At 46.7% G+C, this 20,296-nt stretch overlaps 1 long non-coding RNA gene across 1 annotated transcript; it reads right to left on the reverse strand.

The window, feature by feature from the left end:
- Positions 1-1,265: 1,265 nt before the first annotated feature.
- LOC144113383 (uncharacterized) lies at positions 1,266-18,485 on the reverse strand. The gene is made up of 6 exons (XR_013310754.1): positions 18,341-18,485; positions 17,945-18,043; positions 6,919-7,066; positions 6,523-6,621; positions 2,330-2,472; positions 1,266-1,795 (listed from the first exon to the last, which is right to left on the reverse strand). It is a non-coding gene; the product is annotated as an uncharacterized LOC144113383 (long non-coding RNA).
- Between the last annotated feature and the right edge of the window lie 1,811 nt (positions 18,486-20,296).

Here is a 20,296-nt window from a genome sequence, read left to right on the forward strand (position 1 = left end):
CAGATTTCCCCCGGTCGGGTCAGGCTGGAGGTGCCGTCTACAGGAAGCTGGGACCAAAGTGGTGTGTTGCCTCCGCCGAGGTCCAAATGCTCGGCATCGGCTCAGCCACCAGAATCCCCTTTTCCCCGGACATGGCGATGCCACGCACGGCGAAGCACGGGTGCTCGGGTCCATGGTGATGCACTGTTCCCCATCATCCCCGTGCGGGGATGTCCCTGCGGATGCTCGGGAACCCGTGGTGTCACCACTCACCAACGCCTGCAAGCTCCAGACGCCCCCTGAGGGGATAATGTGTGCTCAAATGGAAGGGAACCACCAAAGACAAATTAAGTAGGAACATACAACCGCAGCAACACACTGCACCTGTGTGTTACTTCTTTATTCGCTCTGTACATTCCACCTTTTGTTGCACACAGTTTTAAAGCGAGAGCTTTACTGGCCTAGTGGCACTGATTTCGCCGTGGGCTGCAGTTCGACTTTGAAAGTCCTTGCTGCGCCGCAGAAATACTAACGCATCACGTGACTTCCCCGTCGCTGTGCTGGGGCTCCACAGCCACAGAGTGGCTGCTGCCCGATCAAGTGATCTAGCTGAACAAACGCGGCATGGAATTTAGTGCATTCTCCATACTGGATGGGCAGTGCGCCCACCCTGCCACCCTGGCAGTTAATGGTTGATCGCGAGAGGTTGGTCACCCAATGAACGCTGTGGCCTATTGCTGCAGTGCCGCGCGTCTGCCAGTTGTCAGCCCTAATGCATGCAGCCCACATCTCTCACCACAGCCACATATCTCAAAGCGCAATTAAGGCGTCCACTGACCCAGAGAGCCAGTTATGCGCCCTTCCTTTCCTCAAAACCATCCGCATCTAGAACGTTGTCAACGCCCATGCCAATGAACACAATGAATGCCGACAGCTTTCGCTTTGTATATCCTGGATTAACTGACGGAATCCACATTCATTTTTTTCGCCATGTATAAAAGGATAGTTGCTCTGGGTGAATGTATGTGTTTTGTACGTACACGATGTGAGAGTAAACATTGTACTGCTGCCTGCATACCATTGACAGCTATAGATATCCACATTAACTTTTCATGAAAGGTGTGTTTAAATTAGCCACTATTTTTCACTTACATATGATGACTGCAACCTTGCTGCTCGTCCACATCAACAAGTACAAGATGGCAATTAATGTGTCATATAGGCAGTCGTCTGACCACCTGCACATCTCCAAGATGTGGAACCACAAAAAGACAAAGAAGCACAACTGAAATATGGCAAAGATCAAGCACATACTGATTCAAATGTTTATTATGATACAAAGAAAAGCTGCAGAGACTTCTCCTTGACTTCAGCACCGGGGCCTTAGATGCACAACAAAAGCCAAAGTCAATGTCCCAAATAAGTCCGAACTCAACGAATTCATTCGATTAGAAAACTAGGAAAAAAACCCTCAAAACTGAGGCCTAAGCCACTGTCATACTTGACAACAACAACAACAAAAAAAGAAGCACAGCTATAGTCAATATCATGAAGTCACAACTTTGGGACTTCATTATACACACGCAAAAAATCCCTACACACAAAACTACAGCCTAAGCCTTTTCGTATCAGTCCGACCTGCCAACTAAATGTTGATCCACACACTCTAAAAAGAAAAAAAAAGAAATGAAAGGCAACATGGTATAACAGCTGGTCAAGCTAAAGGCTTCAAACACATCCGGCACATAGCTGCATCAAAGGCAAAAACAAACAGACTTGCACCGCTGGCAGATTCAAAAGGCACCTCTTCCAACCCCTGAAAAAAATAAAATGCCCAATTTTCATGTCTCACTGCTTCATACACAAAACAAACAAAATTTGGACTTCACACCACAGAAAGTCCACAGCTTTCTCTTAACCAGTACGATAATATTCCAAAATTACACTGTTTCCAAGGTATCATCCACTCCCTGCAATACAATACTTTTACACATCCCAGAATAAAAAAGTAACAAGCAAACAAGTGGTAAGAGTGAGCATGAAAGATGAAGCTACTTAGTATGTCAACTCCTGCTCCATAAAACAAAATTACAGTAAAACCTCGTTGATATGTTCCCAGTTCATACATTTCTCAGTTAGTACGCTCAAAATTGCGGACATTAGAAATGTTCCATAGCATTACGCCATATTTTTCCTGGTTAATACGTTCCCAGAAAACACGATTTCCCAACTACTACGTTTAAACTTTCGGAAAACTGTGCTCGTGTAATAAATTTACTGACCAATTTACTGACCCCCGTCTTGTGCATTCACATTCCACGGCAAGCGTGCACACAAAGGAAAGACTCACCCTTGGCAGACTTGCCGTCGCCCGGCTTCCCGAGTCGAATATAGGCAGGCGGCACTGCGTGTGGGTCCCACCGCGGAGCCACCTGGCACCATGCCGCGAAGCCATCACATACTTCGGCCTGGCACCTCTGTTCTGGCTGGGTTCTGCACAAAAAGTGGGACAGTCTAGCTTGCATGCGGCATGAGAAAGCTACAGCTAACGGCTAATGCTGCATGCCTTCCTCGTTTATCCGGCCATAAAAGACCAAAATTTATGCTCCGCCACACTTAAATAGGCCCGCATTAATTCTAACAAACCTCCAGCCCCCTTCAACTCAGATTTGCATCCAGGACTGACTGTACTAATCCACGTGGCCGAAACCTAACGAGTGCGAGACATAACCTCTCTCCATAGCAGTGAGGCCAAGTTTATAAACACAGGACAAAAGAAATGTTGCTTGGGGTTTACTCATTGGAATAGTGCTCTTGCACTAGAGAAAAAAACTCTGCCTCCAAACAATGACAGCGAAAAACAACTTGTGCATCGACCTGAAGGAGTGGCAGCATTCATGCAGTAAACCTCGTCCATTAGCAGCAGATGAGAGTGAACATTTTGGCAATTGTTAGCATCACCACCATGTGTCAGGCCTAACATCACTACACAAGCAGCGAACATTAAATCGACATGCGTAAAAAATATATGTGGCACTGACGTCCCCAGTTCAGCGCTGTTAAAATTTTAGATTAGAAAGTCGGTTTATTTTCGTAGTCTGCCAAGCACCAAAATTAAGAAAAGATGCCAAGCCAATCCTCCTGCTCTCTCCAAGGGCACAGTGCCTGTTGTCGATCTCGGCATGGTAGAAGCATCTAAACAAGTTGGGAGAGGGCCAGCGCAATGAGCACAGCATCAAACCTCAAACATGGTCTGCTACATTTCAGTCATGTCAAGACAAAGCTAAAGCCCTTCTGTGAACACTCTTGAGTGACTCATTGTTGCCCTCGATGCTGACCAAAGCATTAGCTTAGAAGAACTAGTAGCTCAAATTAGCTAAAGCCGCATGCCAATTGTTGAAAGCCCAAGTTTAGCGCATATGGCACAGTAACCGCACACAGGCCAAAGCGGGACTGTCTTCACTACACTGCTGCCTGACCAACACTGTTCGGCATCCTCCAGCGCTTAAGGGGGTACGCGGCCCTTTAAAAGCGAAAAATCAAGCTTTAGAAAAGTGCATATTCCGGCAGTATGTGTCATAAACTAACTTTTCTGCAAATATGAATGACTAATTAGCCGTTAAAGTATTTCAAATCAATTATCTAACGAGCCGTGGTGGCCGGTGAGCTGCGAGAGAGCGCAGAAAATACCCCAACTTCGTGCGGACGCTGTTCCTCAGCCAGCGAACCAAGCGCCGCCATCTTGGTCTTCTTTTGTTCGTGAATTCTTGGTCTTTTTTTTTGCCACTTTCGAAGGCGGCGGCATGGTGGGAGCGTGGCTCGCATGTGATTGGGGCCCTCAAAGCGCCTTTAGAGTTTCCTGCCTTTGAAATGCGAGGCTGCGATTGGCCGGAGGGCGCGCTCCTTGAAAACACGGGGGATCGCACGGCCGCTATTGGCTGCTGCGCGCTGACGCGGCGGCCCCCTCCGGCGGTGGCCGGAGCGACTTGGCTCTGTACTTTTGTCGTTGTGGTCGCCGTCTTTACCATCTCTCGCCGTGTCGTCCGAACAGCTTCCTGCAGACTGCTGACTATTGCGCAGTCCGTCACGATGCGTCCAACAAGGCTAAAGAGCGTGTTCGGTGCACGGAAGCATGCAATGAAGTGTGTTCGTTCGGCAAAGCGTGTCGCCAACAAGGACTGTCGATGCTTCATGCCGCGTAACTTCTGCTACATCGCAACTAGACAGCGATTGCGTCGCCGGTTCCAGCGACGTACCAGCACCTTCATCGGTGCAAGAATGCGTTGCTTCGGGCATGCCTTGTGTACCAAACGCATCAACCTGGGCGACTGCGGCCTCCAGCTCCTGTCTCGCACCTACCCCGAGGCGTGAGAACGCGTCGCCCGCCGTTCACTTGGAAACGCATTTCCTGACGTGCGAGGAGATCGAGATTCTGGCTGCATCTCGGGAGCCACTTATCAGATTTCCATGGGGTTTTTTTATTCCATACCTGAATAAATTTCCAAGGGAAAGTCGAGCTCGTTTATTCAGATTATTGTGCCTGGAATTTGTCATAAGCAATTAATATTGGCTAATGAGGTCTAATCAACGACACTAAATTCAGTGCTATGTTAAAATTTTTCAGCAAGGAAATTCATCAAAAGGGCCTTGTCTTGACCTGCGGTACCCGACTAGGAATACCCATAATGAATTTTACAGTTACGGCACTGTTTTCCAATTCTCCAGGCCTGGAGTAAAGGACCTATGTGAACCATTTTGATATGCTCCAGTAAATTTAGAGCCAGTGTACACAGCTTCATGAAACTTAGTATTTCTTCAAATGTCTGTGTTTAGACCCTACCCTGAATGTTTCATTCAGATATATCTCAAGACACAAGGAAGCTGGTGTTCTCGCAACCTTTGAGGGTCGTTTTCTCAGAATGTATTTCTTGCCTGGCACGGCTGCTCATTCTGGCTGCTGTTCGGGAACCGCTTATCGGATTTCCATGGGGTTTTTTTTATTTCCGCACCTGAATAAATTTTTGAGCACAAGACAAGCCCGCCTTTTCAAGTTATTGAAATATGCCTAATGAAGGTCTAATTTATTGAAACTAATTCTGTGCTGTGCTAAACTTTTCCAGCTTTTGCCCTGGGGCACCTATCCAGGAATGACCGTAATGAATTTCACAGTGCCAAGGCTATTTTAAAATTCTCCAAGCCTGGAATAAGCGACCTTATGTGGACCACTTTGATATACTCCTGTAACTTGAGAACCAGTGCCCACAGCTACACGAAACTTGGTAGTTCTTCAAATGGTTGTGCTGTTAGCCTACCCTGAAAATTTCATTCAGATATCTCAAGAAACAAAAAAGTTGGTGTTCAAGGGTAGCCTCCCCCCATAACTACGTTAAAACCCTACCAGTTTTTTTCTTGGTTTAGAAAGGATAGTAACTTCAGCGTATGCACGAAACACAGCTGCTCCATAGCCGATTTCATGACCAATTGCACAGAAGAGGTTACACAAATGACTGGAACAACATTCTACATAAATAAAACTCTGAGGACAGTTACAAGTGTGTACCGCGAATGTTTTAGCGTTAGCTGTGGCATGAAAGCTATGAATTTTTGTGATATTCTGGCCTAAACTACCAGGTTCTCCTCCGGTGCTCGAGTGCACGTACCCCGACACACGCTACCTCACGCCCCATGACTCTTCTTGACAGTCTCGCCCGCTTTCTTACACCACATACCCTGTCGGCAGCCGGCCACACCAGTGTACTGTAACGCTGCCAAGTTTCCCAAGTGAGCCATTGCCGCTGGCGCTCTCGTCAAAATATAAACACACCATGCTGTTACTGGCGCAGCATTCTGGCAAATTGCCGTGGCCTGCACCACAGACGGCATCAACCCCGATGGTATTGGAACTGAGGCACGAGCTAAGAAGAGCTATACTGTCGTTGGCACGTCTCCTTTTCTTCTGTATTATGTGAGCGCGTGCACGGCGGAACCTTTATATTTCCCATGCATTGGCAAAATAAAACCAATTTTGAGTGCACCGACTGTTCGTGTCGTGAGTGTTTTCCTTACATTGTGTTAGTCTTTCTTTCGCGCTGCAGTTACGTCGAACCTAATGCACTGAAAACATTGTATTTGAAGAGCAGATTTTTCTGGTGGTGAACAGACCACAATCACACGGTGCAGTTAAAGCAGGTCGGGCAGGAGCCACCAACGGGTGCAGACAGTTCAAGCAGGAAACTCCTGCCCGGCCAATAAATGGCAAAACAAAGGAAAAGCTTTGCAATTTTGCAAGTGCACCAAATAGTTTCGAACCTTCCAGCGACGCTCTCACGCAGTGTTGGGCATGGAGGTTTTAGAAGGAAGCCAGCAGGAAACGGAGAATGTCACTACCTTCTTAATAAAGAAACGTTAGTCAGGGCCACCGAGAGCAAGAGTCAACCATGAGCCGAAAACGTATTTCATCTCAAGCAACAGGCCACGCAATTTACATAACATATGATATATACAATAACATTTTTTTATTATTATTAGGAAAGGACCACACACCTGACCCCGTAGTTGAACATTGTCATTTCTCAGGCGGTCCAGAGACTGCTCTCGTCGGGGTGCTCGGCAAGGAGTATGGCTGGCTGCCATCTTGCCTCTCTGTAAATGTGCCAGCGCCGCAATACACAGCAGTCAAACAACCTTCAGAACTAGCCTTTCTTACGGAGGTCACGAGACACTTTTGAAATGGCCACAGGCATTCCACTGCTCTATTCTAGGTGTTACAACTCTGCATCAAAATGACACCAGGTCGTCTTGTCACCAGCGTTACAGTAGTTCACAGAAACATCACACCCCCTGCAGTCACCACTTGCCTTTTACATGACACACTGCACTTGCACCCCCTCTGGTGCATTCACAATCCACTGCTAGCGCGCACACAAAGGAAAGACTCACCCTTAGCAGACATGATGGCGGCCGGCTTCCCGAGTGAGTTCAGCCACTGCCTTGCACTTCAGGCGAGGCGGAGGATTGCTCCGGAAATTGAGCAGTTGCCGAGAAGACAGCCCATACTTCGGCCTGGCACCTCTTTTCTGGCTGGGTTCTGCACAAAAAGAGGGACAGTCTAGCTCGCAAGCGGCATGAGAAAGCTACAGCTAATGGCTAATGCTGCATTCCTTCCTCGTTTATCCGGCCATAAAAGACCAAAATGTATGCTCCGCTACACTCAAATAGGCCCGCATTAATTCTAACAAACCTCCAGCCCCGTTCAACTCAGATTTACATCCAGGACTGACTGTACTAAACCACGTGGCCGAAACCTAATGAGTGCGAGACAAAACCTCTCCATAGCTGGCCGAAACCTAATGATTGCGAGACATAACCCCTCCATAGCAGTGAGGCAAAGTTTATAAGCAAAGGACAACAGAAATGTTCCTTGGGGTTTACCAATGGAATAGTCCTCTTGCACTAAAGAAAAAAAGTCTGCCTCCAAACAATGACAGCGAAAAACAACTTGTGCATCGACCTGAAGGAGTGGCAGCATTCATGCAGTAAACCTCACGCATTAGCAGCAGATGCGAGTGAATTTTAGAACCAAGCAGATGAAAGTGAACATTTTGGCAATTGTTAGCATCACCACCATGTGTCAGGCCTACCGTCACTAAACAAGCAGCGAACATTAAATCAACATGCATACTGCCACTGCTGGATGGTAAGGAGTTCTTTAGTTCTACACCAAATATATGTGGCACTGACGTCCCCAGTTCAGCGTTGTTAAAATTTTAGATGAGAAAGTCGGTTTATTTTTGTTGTTTGCAAAGCACCAAAATTAAGAAAAGATGCCTTACCCAACCCAATCCTCCTGCTCTCTCCGAGGGCACAGTGCATGTTGGCGATGTCAACGTGCTAGATGCACCTAAACAAGTAAAGTAGGGAGAGGGCCAGGGCAGTGAGCATGGCATCAAATCTCAAACATGGTTTGCTACATTTCTATCATGTCAAGACAAAGCTAAAGCCCTTACGCGAACACTCTTGAGTGACTCATTGTTGCCCTCGATGCTGACCAAAGCATTAGCTTAGAAGAACTAGAAGCTCAAATTAGCAAAATCCGCATGTTAATTTTTGAAAGCCCATGTTTAGCGCATGTGGCAGAGTGACCGCACACTGGCTGAAGCAGGACTGGTGCCTGACCAACATTGGTGTCTGAACAACACTGCTCAGCATCCTCCAGCGCTTCACACTTAGCGGCATACAACACTCGCAATCTTTTCCACACACATTGTTTGGCTACATTGCCTGGCTGATATAATTTTCCTTGTGGCGCCATGAAAAACAGCGTAGTTCTACTGTATCATTTCACAACTTCCTAACTGAAAGAGCTCCTATGAGCCGGGTGAGTGGGCTGTTAAAGTAAAAAAAAAAGTCCCTACAGGCCTTGTGCCTCTGCCAACACAGATTTCATCCAATGCCCTCCAAAAGCATCTTGTTTCACGAATGTAGCAAAAACTGCAAGAAGCCATTAAACAGTTGCATGGCAAAGCAGCAGAACAAAAAGCAGGTAGATTTATGGACACAGTCACCAATATCCCGTGCTGCCACTGAGCTCCAAAAGTGGAAGCATTCATACAGAGTAGCCATAAGCATATGGAATAACCAGTTCTTGACAACTGAGAGCAAATACATACTATTAGAGGGACAGTGAAAGAACTCTATCAATTTTTTTTTTGCTTAGCAAAATCATTGATAGTTCAGCATTTCATGGCTTGTTTGCCGCTCGTCTGGGAGCGAAAGATGCATTTATTTCAAAGAAGTTTTTCCCGTCCTCCGATTCAAACTGCACACTCATATGGCATCACAGGACGGAGCGACGTGAAATGTCACGTAAACGCAGACTCCGTCCAGGGAGCCAGGGCTATCCAGGGAGCCAGTTATGCGCCCTTCCTTTCCTCAAAACCATCCGCATCTAGAACGTTGTCAACGCCAATGTCAATGAAAACAATGAATCGTTGATATGTTCCCAGTTCATACGATATCACTGTTAATATGCTCAAAATCGCGGACATTAAAAATGTCCCATAGCATTACGCCATATTTTTCCAGGTTAATACGTTTCCAGAAAACACGATTTCCCAACTACTACGTTTAAACTTTCGGAAAACTGTGCTCGTGTATTAAATTTACTGACCAACTGCGCATGTGCAAACATACAAGTGGGCAGAATGAGGGCATGCGACATGGTGGGGGGCGCACAATAGTGGCACGCTGCCAAATTTCGCACTGCCGATGGAGTGCAAAGTGGACCCCGCAACAAAAGCTAAAGGTTGAAAAAAAAAGTAGATTCTGGCCGATGAAAGTGGAGGGCGGGTTCATTATGACAGTGGGATCATTACGCGGGTATACACGGCACATGCTAGACTATATCCAATGACCGTCTAAGAAGCTGCCTAAGCAATTATATCCTTTTGGCTTCAGACTCTTCGGAACACCGCTTCTCCAAATTTTAATATGTAGCGCCCCAAAGGCACCAGTCGGCTACGACTGACGCTTAGTGGATGGCTTGGGACTAGTTTCTACCAGTGGGAATTCTTCCAATGAGTGCCGACGTCACCCAGCCCAGGAACGTTTTTAATATCAGTTATATTCAAATTTAGCCGACCTAGCTGCGATTCGGCCCCTCAATCACAGCAGCTATGCAAAGCATCAACATAGTGAGACAAAATTATGCCCCTTTGCTGCGAGGTACTTGTCCAGTAATTTCTTGCATACGAAAATTTATCCTACTCAGTGGCTACGAAGTACTTTACCAGTAGTTTTAGTGCACAAGTACAGTGCCATACATGTAACCCGGCCCACTCGCTAAAAGGCCGAGACGCCGATATAAGCCGGCAACAGTGGCAGGCAAGATTAGACAGCACAGGCACAGCATACATTAACTTCAAGTCAGCTTTGTTCACTTTTGCCATTTTGACGCCAGCATTGCGTTGCAAATCATATTCTGATTGCAGCTGCATGTCAGCCTTGCTGCTGTGTGCACATTTTCTTTCAGCTCCTATGCTAGAAACAGTTGCAAGGCAAGACTAATGACAAACAAAAAGTTTGTTGCTTGTTCTACGTTACGCTTGCTTGCATCCTCGATGATATATGCACGGTGTATCTACATTTGTGCATCAGCCCAGTGCACATTCATATATTCAGAGGAGTTGAGTAGAATTTTTTCTCATGTTTCATGGAGCTCACTCAAGCAGTAGTTCACAGTAACATCACACCACCTACAGTCACCACTTGCCTTTTACATGACACACTGCGCTTGCACCCCCGTCTTGTGCATTCACATTCCACGGATAGCGTGCACACAAAGGAAAGACTCACCCTTGGCAGACTTGCCGTCGCCCGGCTTCCCGAGTTGAATATAGGCAGGCGGCACTGCGTGTGGGTCCCACCGCGGAGCCACCTGGCACCATGCCGCGAAGCCATCACATACTTCGGCCTGGCACCTCTGTTCTGGATGGGTTCTGCACAAAAAGCGGGACAGTCTAGCTCGCAAGCGGCATGAGAAAGCTACAGCTAATGGCTAATTCTGCATGCCTTCCTCGTTTATCTGGCCATAAAAGACCAAAATTTAGCTCTGCTACATTTAAATAGGACCACATTAATTCTAACTAACCTCCAGCCCCCTTCAACTATGATTTACATCCAGGACTGACTGTACTAATCCACGTGGCCGAAACCTAGTGAGTGCGAGACATAACCTCTCCATAGCAGTGAGGCAAAGTTTATAAACACAGGGCAAAAGAAATGTTGCTTGGGGTTTACCCATTGGAATAGTGCTCTTGCACTAAAGAAAAAAAGTCTGCCTCCAAACAATGACAGCGAAAAACAACTTGTGCATCGACCTGAAGGAGTGGCAGCATTCATGCAGTAAACCTCACGCATTAGCCGCAGATGCGAGTGAATTTTAGAACCAAGCAGATGAGAGAACATTTTGGCAATTGTTAGCATCACCACCATGTGTCAGGCCTAACGTCACTAAAGAAGCAGCGAACATTAAATCAACATGCATACTGCCATTGCTGGATGGTAAGCTGTAATGCCATGAAGGAGTTCTTTAGTTCTACACCAAATATATGTGGCACTGACGTCCCCAGTTCAGCGCTGTTAAAATTTCAGATGAGAAAGTGAGTTTATTTTTGTTTTCAAGCACCAAGATTAAGAAAAGATGCCTTACCCAACCCAATCCTCCTGCTCTCTCCGAGGGCACAGTGCCTGTTGTCGATGTCAGCCTGCTAGATGCACCTAAACAAGTAAAGTAGGGAGAGGGCCAGGGCAGTGAGCATGGCAGCAAATCTCAAACATGGTTTGCTACATTTCAATCATGTCAAGACAAAGCTAAAGCCTTTACGCGAACACTCTTGAGTGACTCATTGTTGCCCTCGATGCTGACCAAAGCATTAGCTTAGAAGAACTAGAAGCTCGAATTAGCAAAATCCGCATGTTAATTTTTGAAAGCCCATGTTTAGCGCATGTGGCACAGTGACCGCACACTGGCTGAAGCGAGACTGGTGCCTGACCAACACTGGTGCCTGACCAACACTGCTCTGCATCCTCCAGCGCTTCACACTTAGCGGTATACAACACTCGTAATCTTTTCCACACACATTGTTTGGCTACATTGCCTGGCTGATATAATTTTCCTTGTGGCGCCATGAAAAACAGCGTAGTTCTACTGTATCATTTCACAACTTCCTAACTGAAAGAGCTCCTATGAGCCGGGTGAGTGGGCTGTTAAAGTAAAAAAAAAGTCCCTACAGGCCTTGTGCCTCTGCCAACACAGCCTTCTTCCAATGCCCTCCAAAAGCATCTTGTTTCACGAATGTAGCAAAAACTGCATGAAGCCATTAAACAGTTGCATGGCAAAGCAGCAGAACAAAGAGCAGGCAGATTTTTGGACCCAATCACCAATATCCCGTGCTGCCACTGAGCTCCAAAAGAGCAAGCATTCATACAGAGTAGCCATAAGCATATGGAATAACCACTTCTTGACAACTGAGAGCAAATACATACTATTAGAGGGACAGTGAAAAAAGTCTATCAATGTTTTTTTTTGGTTAGCAAAATCATTGATAGTTCAGCATTTGATGGCTTGTTTGCCGCTCGTCTGGGAGCGAAAGATGCATTTCTTTTAAAGAAGTTTTTCCCACCCTCCGATTCAAACTGCACACTCATATGGCATCACAGGACGGAGCGACGTGAAATGTCACGTAAACGCAGACTCCGTCCAGGGAGCCAGTTATGCGCCCTTCCTTTCCTCAAAACCATCCGCATCTAGAACGTTGTCAATGCCAATGTCAATGAAAACAATGAATCGTTGATATGTTCCCAGTTCATACGATATCACTGTTAATACGCTCAAAATCGCGGACATTAAAAATGTCCCATAGCATTACGCCATATTTTTCCAGGTTAATACGTTTCCAGAAAACACGATTTCCCAACTACTACGTTTAAACTTTCGGAAAACTGTGCTCGTGTAATAAATTTACTGACCAACCGCACATGTGCAAACATACAAGTGGGCAGAATGAGGGCATGCAACATGGTGGGGGGCGCACAATAGTGGCACGCTGCCAAGGTTCGCACTGCCGATGGAGTGCAAAGTGGACCCCGCAACAAAAGCTAAAGGTTGAAAAAAAAAGTAGATTCTGGCCGATGAAAGTGGAGGGCGGGTTCATTATGACAGTGGGATCATTACGCGGGTATACACGGCACATGCTAGACTATATCCAATGACCGCCTAAGAAGCTGCCTAAGCAATTATATGCTTTTGGCTTCGGACTGTTCGGAACACAGCTTCTCCAAATTTTAATATGTAGCGCCCCAAAGGCACCAGTCGGCTACGATTGACGCTTAGTGGATGGCTCGGTACTAGTTTCTACCAGTGGGAATTCTTCCAATGAGTGCCGACGTCACCCAGCCCAGGAACGTTTTTAATATCAGTTATATTCAAATTTAGCCGACCTAGCTGCGATTCGGCCCCTCAATCACAGCAGCTATGCAAAGCATCAACATACTGAGACAAAATTATGCCCCTTTGCTGCAAGGTACTTGTCCAGTAATTTCTTGCATACGAAAATTTATACTACTCAGCGGATACGAAGTACTTGAAGAGTAGTTTTAGTGCACAAGCAATGTGCCATACATGTAACCCGGCCCACTCGCTAAAAGGCCGAGACGTTGATATCAGCCGGCAACAGTGGCAGGCAAGATTAGACAGCACAGGCACAGCATACATTAACTTCAAGTCAGCTTTGTTCACTTTTGCCATTTTGACGCCAGCATTGCGTTGCAAATCATTCTGATTGCAGCTGCATGTCAGCCTTGCTGCTGTGTGCACATTTTCTTTCAGCTCCTATGCTAGAAACAGTTGCAAGGCAAGGCTAATGACAAACAAAAAATTTGTTGCTTGTTCTACGTTACGCTTGCTTGCATCCTCGATGATATATGCACGGTGTATCTACATTTGTGCATCAGCTCAGTGCACATTCATATATTCAGAGGAGTTGAGTAGAATTTTTTCTCATGTTTCATGGAGCTCACTCAAGCAGTAGTTCACAGTAACATCACACCACCTACAGCCACCACTTGCCTTTTACATGACACACTGCGCTTGCACCCCCCGTCTTGTGCATTCACATTCCACGGCTAGCGTGCACACAAAGGAAAGACTCACCCTTGGCAGACTTGCCGTCGCCCGGCTTCCCGAGTTGAATATAGGCAGGCGGCACTGCGTGTGGGTCCCACCGCGGAGCCACCTGGCACCATGCCGCGGCCACTGCCTTACACTTCAGGCAAGGCAGAGGACTGCTCCGGAAATTAAGCAGTCAGCCGAGAAGACATCCCATATATCAGCCTGGTACCTCTGTTCTGGCTGGGTTCTGCACAAAAAGTGGGACAGTCTAGCTCGCATGCGGCATGAGAAAGCTACAGCTAACGGCTAATGCTGCATGCCTTCCTCGTTTATCCGGCCATAAAAGACCAAAATTTATGCTCCGCCACACTTAAATAGGCCCGCATTAATTCTAACAAACCTCCAGCCCCCTTCAACTCAGATTTGCATCCAGGACTGACTGTACTAATCCACGTGGCCGAAACCTAACGAGTGCGAGACATAACCTCTCTCCATAGCAGTGAGGCCAAGTTTATAAACACAGGACAAAAGAAATGTTGCTTGGGGTTTACTCATTGGAATAGTGCTCTTGCACTAGAGAAAAAAACTCTGCCTCCAAACAATGACAGCGAAAAACAACTTGTGCATCGACCTGAAGGAGTGGCAGCATTCATGCAGTAAACCTCGTCCATTAGCAGCAGATGAGAGGGAACATTTTGGCAATTGTTAGCATCACCACCATGTGTCAGGCCTAACATCACTACACAAGCAGCGAACATTAAATCGAAATGCGTAAAAAATATATGTGGCACTGACGTCCCCAGTTCAGCGCTGTTAAAATTTTAGATTAGAAAGTCGGTTTATTTTCGTAGTCTGCCAAGCACCAAAATTAAGAAAAGATGCCAAGCCAATCCTCCTGCTCTCTCCAAGGGCACAGTGCCTGTTGTCGATCTCGGCATGGTAGAAGCATCTAAACAAGTTGGGAGAGGGCCAGCGCAATGAGCACAGCATCAAACCTCAAACATGGTCTGCTACATTTCAGTCATGTCAAGACAAAGCTAAAGCCCTTCTGTGAACACTCTTGAGTGACTCATTGTTGCCCTCGATGCTGACCAAAGCATTAGCTTAAAAGAACTAGTAGCTCAAATTAGCTAAAGCCGCATGCCAATTGTTGAAAGCCCAAGTTTAGCGCATATGGCACAGTAACCGCACACAGGCCAAAGCGGGACTGTCTTCACTACACTGCTGCCTGACCAACACTGTTCGGCATCCTCCAGCGCTTAAGGGGGTACGCGGCCCTTTAAAAGCGAAAAATCAAGCTTTAGAAAAGTGCATATTCCGGCAGTATGTGTCATAAACTAACTTTTCTGCAAATATGAATGACTAATTAGCCGTGAAAGTATTTCAAATCAATTATCTAACGAGCCGTGGTGGCCGGTGAGCTGCGAGAGAGCGCAGAAAATACCCCAACTTCGTGCGGACGCTGTTCCTCAGCCAGCGAACCAAGCGCCGCCATCTTGGTCTTCTTTTGTTCGTGAATTCTTGGTCTTTTTTTTTGCCACTTTCGAAGGCGGCGGCATGGTGGGAGCGTGGCTCGCATGTGATTGGGGCCCTCAAAGCACCTTTCGAGTTTCCTGCCTTTGAAATGCGAGGCTGCGATTGGCCGGAGGGCGCGCTCCTTGAAAACACGGGGGATCGCACGGCCGCTATTGGCTGCTGCGCGCTGACGCGGCGGCCCCCTCCGGCGGTGGCCGGAGCGACTTGGCTCTGTACTTTTGTCGTTGTGGTCGCCGTCTTTACCATCTCTCGCCGTGTCGTCCGAACAGCTTCCTGCAGACTGCTGACTATTGCGCAGTCCGTCACGATGCGTCCAACAAGGCTAAAGAGCGTGTTCGGTGCACGGAAGCATGCAATGAAGTGTGTTCGTTCGGCAAAGCGTGTCGCCAACAAGGACTGTCGATGCTTCATGCCGCGTAACTTCTGCTACATCGCAACTAGACAGCGATTGCGTCGCCGGTTCCAGCGACGTACCAGCACCTTCATCGGTGCAAGAATGCGTTGCTTCGGGCATGCCTTGTGTACCAAACGCATCAACCTGGGCGACTGCGGCCTCCAGCTCCTGTCTCGCACCTACCCCGAGGCGTGAGAACGCGTCGCCCGCCGTTCACTTGGAAACGCATTTCCTGACGTGCGAGGAGATCGAGATTCTGGCTGCATCTCGGGAGCCACTTATCAGATTTCCATGGGGTTTTTTTATTCCATACCTGAATAAATTTCCGAGGGAAAGTCGAGCTCGTTTATTCAGATTATTAAGCCTGGAATTTGTCATAAGCAATTAATATTGGCTAATGAGGTCTAATCAACGACACTAAATTCAGTGCTATGTTAAAATTTTTCAGCAAGGAAATTCATCAAAAGGGCCTTGTCTTGACCTGCGGTACCCGACTAGGAATAACCATAATGAATTTCACAGTTACGGCGCTGTTTTCCAATTCTCCAGGCCTGGAGTAAAGGACCTATGTGAACCATTTTGATATGCTCCAGTAAATTTAGAGCCAGTGTACACAGCTTCATGAAACTTAGTATTTCTTCAAATGTCTGTGTTTAGAGCCTACCCTGAATGTTTCATTCAGATATATCTCAAGACACAAGGAAGCTGGTGTTCTCGCAACCTTTGAGGGCCGTTTTCTCAGAATGTATTTCTTGCCTGGCACGGCTGCTCATTCTGGCTGCTGTTCGGGAACCGCTTATCGGATTTCCATGGGGTTTTTTTTAATTCCGCACCTGAATAAATTTTTGAGCACAAGACAAGCCCGCCTTTTCAAGTTATTGAAATATGCCTAATGAAGGTCTAATTTATTGAAACTAATTCTGTGCTGTGCTAAACTTTTCCAGCTTTTGCCCTGGGGCACCTATCCAGGAATGACCGTAATGAATTTCACAGTGCCAAGGCTATTTTAAAATTCTCCAAGCCTGGAATAAGCGACCTTATGTGGACCACTTTGATATACTCCTGTAACTTGAGAACCAGTGCCCACAGCTACACGAAACTTGGTAGTTCTTCAAATGGTTGTGCTGTTAGCCTACCCTGAAAATTTCATTCAGATATCTCAAGAAACAAAAAAGTTGGTGTTCAAGGGTAGCCTCCCCCCATAACTACGTTAAAACCCTACCAGATTTTTTCTTGGTTTAGAAAGGATAGTAACTTCAGCGTATGCACGAAACACAGCTGCTCCATAGCCGATTTCATGACCAATTGCACAGAAGAGGTTACACAAATGACTGGAACAACATTCTACATAAATAAAACTCTGAGGACAGTTACAAGTGTGTACCGCGAATGTTTTAGCGTTAGCTGTGGGGCGAAAGCTAAGAATTTTTGTGATATTCTGGCCTAAACTAGCAGGTTCTCCTCCGGTGCTCGAGTGCACGTACCCTGACACGCGCTACCTCACGCCCCATGACTCTTCTTGACAGTCTCGCCCGCTTTCTTACACCACATACCCTGTCGGCAGCCGGCCACACCAGTGTACTGTAACGCTGCCAAGTTTCCCAAGTGAGCCATTGCCGCTGGCGCTCTCGTCAAAATATAAACACACCATGCTGTTACTGGCGCAGCATTCTGGCAAATTGCCGTGGCCTGCACCACAGACGGCATCAACCCCGATGGTATTGGAACTGAGGCACGAGCTAAGAAGAGCTATACTGTCGTTGGCACGTCTCCTTTTCTTCTGTATTATGTGAGCGCGTGCACGGCGGAACCTTTATATTTCCCATGCATTGGCAAAATAAAACCAATTTTGAGTGCACCGACTGTTCGTGTCGTGAGTGTTTTCCTTACATTGTGTTAGTCTTTCTTTCGCGCTGCAGTTACGTCGAACCTAATGCACTGAAAACATTGTATTTGAAGAGCAGATTTTCTGGTGGTGAACAGACCACAATCACACGGTGCAGTTAAAGCAGGTCGGGCAGGAGCCACCAACGGGTGCAGACAGTTCAAGCAGGAAACTCCTGCCCGGCCAATAAATGGCAAAACAAAGGCAAAGCTTTGCAATTTTGCAAGTGCACCAAATAGTTTCGAACCTTCCAGCAACGCTCTCACGCAGTGTTGGGCATGGAGGTTTTAGAAGGAAGCCAGCAGGAAACGGAGAATGTCACTACCTTCTTAATAAAGGAACGTTAGTCAGGGCCACCGAGAGCAAGAGTCAACCATGAGCCGAAAACATATTTCATCTCAAGCAACAGGCCACGCAATTTACATAACATATGATATATACAATAACATTTTTTTATTATTATTAGGAAAGAACCACCCACCTGACCCCGTAGTTGAACATTGTCATTTCTCAGGCGGTCCAGAGACTGCTCTCGTCGGGGTGCTCGGCAAGGAGTATGGCTGGCTGCCATCTTGCCTCTCTGTAAATGTGCCAGCGCCGCAATACACAGCAGTCAAACAACCTTCAGAACTAGCCTTTCTTACGGAGGTCACGAGACACTTTTGAAATGGCCACAGGCATTCCACTGCTCTATTCTAGGTGTTACAACTCTGCATCAAAATGACACCAGGTCGTCTTGTCACCAGCGTTACAGTAGTTCACAGTAACATCACACCCCCTGCAGTCACCACTTGCCTTTTACATGACACACTGAACTTGCACCTCCTCTGGTGCATTCACAATCCACTGCTAGCGCGCACACAAAGGAAAGACTCACCCTTAGCAGACATGATGGCGGCCGGCTTCCCGAGTGAGTTCAGCCACTGCCTTGCACTTCAGGCGAGGCGGAGGATTGCTCCGGAAATTGAGCAGTTGCCGAGAAGACAGCCCATACTTCGGCCTGGCACCTCTTTTCTGGCTGGGTTCTGCACAAAAAGAGGGACAGTCTAGCTCGCAAGCGGCATGAGAAAGCTACAGCTAATGGCTAATGCTGCATGCCTTCCTCGTTTATCCGGCCATAAAAGACCAAAATGTATGCTCCGCTACACTCAAATAGGCCCGCATTAATTCTAACAAACCTCCAGCCCCGTTCAACTCAGATTTACATCCAGGACTGACTGTACTAAACCACGTGGCCGAAACCTAATGATTGCGAGACATAACCCCTCCATAGCAGTGAGGCAAAGTTTATAAGCAAAGGACAACAGAAATGTTCCTTGGGGTTTACCCATTGGAATAGTCCTCTTGCACTAAAGAAAAAAAGTCTGCCTCCAAACAATGACAGCGAAAAACAACTTGTGCATCGACCTGAAGGAGTGGCAGCATTCATGCAGTAAACCTCACGCATTAGCAGCAGATGCGAGTGAATTTTAGAACCAAGCAGATGAAAGTGAACATTTTGGCAATTGTTAGCATCACCACCATGTGTCAGGCCTACCGTCACTAAACAAGCAGCGAACATTAAATCAACATGCATACTGCCACTGCTGGATGGTAAGGAGTTCTTTAGTTCTACACCAAATATATGTGACACTGACGTCCCCAGTTCAGCGTTGTTAAAATTTTAGATGAGAAAGTCGGTTTATTTTTGTTGTTTGCAAAGCACCAAAATTAAGAAAAGATGCCTTACCCAACCCAATCCTCCTGCTCTCTCCGAGGGCACAGTGCCTGTTGTCGATGTCAACGTGCTAGATGCACCTAAACAAGTAAAGTAGGGAGAGGGCCAGGGCAGTGAGCATGGCAGCAAATCTCAAACATGGTTTGCTACATTTCTATCATGTCAAGACAAAGCTAAAGCCCTTACGCGAACACTCTTGAGTGACTCATTGTTGCCCTCGATGCTGACCAAAGCATTAGCTTAGAAGAACTAGAAGCTCAAATTAGCAAAATCCGCATGTTAATTTTTGAAAGCCCATGTATAGCGCATGTGGCACAGTGACCGCACACTGGCTGAAGCAGGACTGGTGCCTGACCAACATTGGTGTCTGACCAACACTGCTCAGCATCCTCCAGCGCTTCACACTTAGCGGCATACAACACTCGTAATCTTTTCCACACACATTGTTTGTTTACATTGCCTGGCTGATATAATTTTCCTTGTGGCGCCATGAAAAACAGCGTAGTTCTACTGTATCATTTCACAACTTCCTAACTGAAAGAGCTCCTATGAGCCGGGTGAGTGGGCTGTTAAAGTAAAAAAAAAAGTCCCTACAGGCCTTGTGCCTCTGCCAACACAGATTTCATCCAATGCCCTCCAAAAGCATCTTGTTTCACGAATGTAGCAAAAACTGCAAGAAGCCATTAAACAGTTGCATGGCAAAGCAGCAGAACAAAAAGCAGGTAGATTTATGGACACAGTCACCAATATCCCGTGCTGCCACTGAGCTCCAAAAGTGGAAGCATTCATACAGAGTAGCCATAAGCATATGGAATAACCAGTTCTTGACAACTGAGAGCAAATACATACTATTAGAGGGACAGTGAAAAAAGTCTATCAATGTTTTTTTTGGTTAGCAAAATCATTGATAGTTCAGCATTTGATGGCTTGTTTGCCGCTCGTCTGGGAGCGAAAGATGCATTTCTTTTAAAGAAGTTTTTCCCACCCTCCGATTCAAACTGCACACTCATATGGCATCACAGGACGGAGCGACGTGAAACGTCACGTAAACGCAGACTCCGTCCAGGGAGCCAGTTATGCGCCCTTCCTTTCCTCAAAACCATCCGCATCTAGAAC

Source organism: Amblyomma americanum, chromosome 1, assembly GCF_052857255.1.
Source record: "Amblyomma americanum isolate KBUSLIRL-KWMA chromosome 1, ASM5285725v1, whole genome shotgun sequence".
In the NCBI taxonomy this organism is placed as follows: Eukaryota; Metazoa; Arthropoda; class Arachnida; order Ixodida; family Ixodidae; genus Amblyomma; species Amblyomma americanum.